The sequence below is a fragment of the Panthera uncia genome, chromosome E3, assembly GCF_023721935.1.
Source record: "Panthera uncia isolate 11264 chromosome E3, Puncia_PCG_1.0, whole genome shotgun sequence".
Classification (NCBI taxonomy): Eukaryota; Metazoa; Chordata; class Mammalia; order Carnivora; family Felidae; genus Panthera; species Panthera uncia.
This window is the reverse complement of record NC_064815.1, coordinates 5808110-5812633: the sequence shown is the minus strand read 5'-3', so window position 1 is coordinate 5812633 and position 4524 is coordinate 5808110.

The window sequence follows — 4524 nt, the reverse complement described above, 5'->3', positions numbered from 1 at the left end:
AGGTAAAGTCCAGGGAAACTTTCCAGTAAGATTTTCATATGCTAAAGAAGACTCCCAGCATAGTAGAGGCCTAGCTGTTGTCAAGCTAGGGTTGTTTTCCCTTCTAGCAATGCATTAGCATTAAGACAACAGTTCCTAGAGAAATGTTTTACTCTGCCTGCCTCAAGTATCTGTCAATGGTAGGAAATTTAGTTCTATCTGCCATTTCCTTCTGGCTTTGTTTCCCACATTACTATGGAGGGGTAATGGAGACTTAGTCCTGCAGGACTATTATCTCTATCACTTAACAGTTTGTTTTTTCCCTTTCCTTTGTTCTTGGGCAGCCAGGAGGGCCTAGGAATGTCACACACATCCCACCTGGTTGGGGGGGGTGTGTGGCCTGGCAGCTTGTCTTATACTCCCTCATCTGTTCTAGTAAAGGGGACTCGATTCCTGGATTCAGAGGTGAATCATGTGGCCTGGGCCATACTAATCAGTTTATACCATTCTCCTGGCTTCAGCAATTGGTTCAGGATGAACACACGACAAAGTCAGGGCAGTCAGAGCCAGGAATCTATTCAAAGACTTTTGCTTGAGTTTGGAGGGAAGCACATTGACCAAGCCTAGAAAACTTGAGAGCAAATAGGTGGGATCTGTGAATGAAGCCAGCACAGGGGACAGCAGAACCAATAGGGAGAGACTGAGTCCTGGTATTGAAGCCTTGGCCTAAACTAGACTAGAAGCCAAATCTGTGGCTGGCTTTTCAGTTTCAAAAGCTAATAAATTAACTTATTTTGCTGAATGTAGTTTGAATTGGGTTTTTAGTAACTTGTCTCCAAAAATAATCCTAGCCTACCTCAATTTCCTCACCTGTAAAATGGAAAGAATGATGTCTACGTGATACAGTGTGTTCTGATGAAGAAATACATGGGAAACTGTACATAAAGCATCTATCCCAGAGCCTTAAGTGCAATTTGTTGCCTGCAGTGACTGCTATGGTTTGCCATGAGATCCCCTTTTTTTAAAAAAAATTTTAATGTTTATTTATTTATTTATTTATTTTTAATTTTTTTTTAATGTTTACTTATTTTTGACAGAGATAGAGAGACAGAGCATGAGCAGGGGAGGGGCAGAGAGAGAGAGAGACACAGAATCTGAAGCAGGCTCCGAGGTGTCAGCACAGAGCCCGATGCGGGGCTTGAACTCACAGACTGCGAGATCATGACCCGGGCCGAAGTCGGACGCCCAACTGACTGAGCCACCCAGGCGCCCCATTGTTTATTTATTTTTGACAGAGAGAGAGAGAGAGAGAGAGCGAGCATGAGTGGGGGAGGGGCAGAAAGAGAGGGAGACACAGAATCTGAAGCAGGCTCCAGGCTCTGAGCTGTCAGTACAGAGCCCGATGTGGGGCTTGAATTCATGGACCGCGAGATCATGACCTGAGCCGAAGTGGGATGCTTAACCAACTGAGCCATCCAGGCGCCCCCTCTTTTTTTTTTTAATGTTTATTTCTTGAGCGAGAGAGAAAGACAGAGTACTAGTCGGGGAGGGCCAGAGAGAGAGGGAGATGCAGAATCCGAAGCAGGCTCCAGGCTGTGAGCTGTCACCACAGAGCACAACGTGGAGCTCCAGCTCACAAACTGTGAGATCATGATCTGAGCCGAAGTTGGACGCTTAACTGAATGAGTCACCCAGGCACCCCGAGATCTCTTTTTTAGGACCAGTGTATTTATTCTCCAAGCTGTCAAGAGTTTTGGCTTCTGGGGACTCAGAGCTGAGTCTCTGCAGTGGACTTGCCCTTGTTTATACTTCCTTTAGAGGCATCCAACATCCACTAAATGGTCAACTGAATGGTGCAAATGCCCAGTCCTTAAGTGTCAGTTGGGGATAATTCTGAGGGGCGTCCTAGTTTCACAGCCCCCATGATAGAACCAGGGGCTTCTGTTGTTCTGTTTCCTGTATCTTATGTTCATTCTCTTATGGATGTTATTCCTAAGGGCACCCCAGCCAACCTGGCCTAAGTTGGTGTGAGCACCCCCACACCCTATTAGAGATCCTATCCTTGCTGAACAAAATCTTGTGCCCTAGACTCTTCCAGTGACCTTTATGTCTACCAAAAATGAACCTGATCCATATTCAACTTCATTTCTGGGATTATTCTGTGCCTTGGAGCAGTGCTTTCAGGGGCAACTGTGTCCCCCACCAGAGGACATTTGTCAATGTCTGAAGACATATTTAGTTGTCTCATCTTGGGGGGAGGGGAATGTGCTACTGGCATTTAGTGGCTTGAGGCAAGAGGTGACACTTAACATCCTATGATGCACAAGGCATCCCTCCTCAACAGATAATTAGTTATCTGTCCCCAAATGTTAATAGCGTTGAGGCATGGAAATCCTGCTATAAAGCTAATGGCTAATAGGAAAGAGCATTTTCTTTGATGGAAGGTTATGTTTTAGAATGGGGCCATCATTATTCTTTATAACAAAAATCTTTGACCACCCTAGATCCCTAAGTATCAACATTAAAAGGAAACTGCCCACCTGTTTAGAGGTTTATGAAAATCTTTATCTAGATGTGGGGCTTAACGAATCTCCCAGGTCTTTATTTTTCTCAACTGTATAATGGGGATAGGAATAAAATCTACCTCAGGAATTTTGTGAGGAATAAAGGCTATTATACATGTGAATCCCTTAGCAGAGTGCCCAGGATATGATAAGCACTTGGTGTTAGCCACCATTATTACTTTATTATTATCATCAGTTACAGAGAAAATTTTCCAGTTGTTCTACTCAAGGGGAATGGATCAGTGGTTTGGGGGATAAAGGATGTGATTGCAGCCTGGGCCATAACCTAATACAAATGAAGTCCCAAGAAGGAGGCTTGAGCTTGAGACAAGGAAGTGTGGTGCAGACTCCAGTTACAAAGTTGAACTATGAATCCAAAGCATCAAGGTCGAGATGGAGAGACTCAAGTGGGGAAAATACAGCCTGCACTGGGGTTGTGGGGTTGTGAGTTTGGGACTAATCTTGGACCAAGATTAGCAGCCATCCATGAAAAAGTAGACCTGTGTGGGAATGATGGAATCTACCAAGCACAGTTCTGAAACTGTGTTGTCCTCTAATAGATTTGGGAGGGCTTGGTAGCATCTCCCTGCAAACGGGGTGATGATTATTTACAACTAGTCTTTATTAAACCTTCACTGAGTGCCAGGTGGTACATTCAGCTGGAGAGCTCCCCCTATCCCTCCTGATTACTCTACAAAGGGAGTAATGGAGTTCAGTAGAATTATGCCTATTTAAGACAAGGTAAGTGAGGCCCAGAAAGTTTAAGTGAGAAACCTGCTGTTAATTCTCACAACGTAAGTGTAATGGGGGTAAGGGGAAAGGAGTGTATGTCCTTGGAGTCTGGACCTTTCTATCAAGTAGCATTCCTTTGGGGCATAAGGTAACTAGGAAAATAAAAATGAAAAAAGAACAGCACCACCAACTAAATACTGAAGTAATTAGATGAAAGTCAATATTAACAAGCTTCTGTGATTCCAGGGACCCAAAGGCAAAGATTCAAAACTGTCTGCCACACAGCAATTTTGTAGACTTAGGGAAGGAATGTGATACAGGAATCAATTCTTCCAGCTGGTTAATTGCTCGATATTTCCCAAGCAGCCAACAGTCCAGTCTGTCCTAGCCAGAACCGTGTGATGCTGAGGACAGTAACTGGTTAAATCCAGAATCTGCTAAGGAAGCTCTTTCTTTTAGGCAACAGAGCCCCCTGCCTTACACAGAGACTCAATTTGCAAATGGTGAGGGTGATTTCCTTCACTCAGTCTGCTGATCCAAATGCTAATGTCTTCCAGAAACACCTTCATGGACACACCCAGAAATAATGTTTTACTAGCTATCTGGAAATCCCTTGGAGCAGTCAAGTCGACACATAAAATTATCCATCACCAGAGGCTTAAAACAAAAGCACTCTTGGCTTGTGCATGTCCAATGTGGGCAGAGCTCAGTAGGGAAGGTCTCCACTATGCTCTACTCAGCATCAGCCTTGACTCCTCCTGTGTGGACTGAAATCTGCTTCTAAGATGGGTCACCCTCATGGTTTCCAGGTTAGTGCTGGCTCCTGGCTCGGAGTTGAGCTGAGACTAAGGTCTAGGGACCTTGGTCTCTCCCCAGGTAGGCATCTTCATGTGTCCTGGGTTTCATCACAGCATGATGGCTATGTTCAAGAGTGACAATCTCAAAAGAGAGAGCCAGGCAGATCTGTATTTCTCATTATGATGCAGCCCTGAAAGTTACATGGCATTACATTCACCATACTCTATTATCCTAAACAGTCACAAAAGCCACCCAGGTTCTAGATTTCATCTTTTGATAGGGATGGCAAGATTCTGTGGGGCATGCAGAACAGGAAAATCCAATTTGACAAGGCATTATTGTGATAACTACATAAGATAATGAATATCAAGTGTTTCACTTGGTATCTAGCACAGAATATATATTTTATAAATATTTGTTAAATGGATGATTTAAATGATAAAGTTGACAT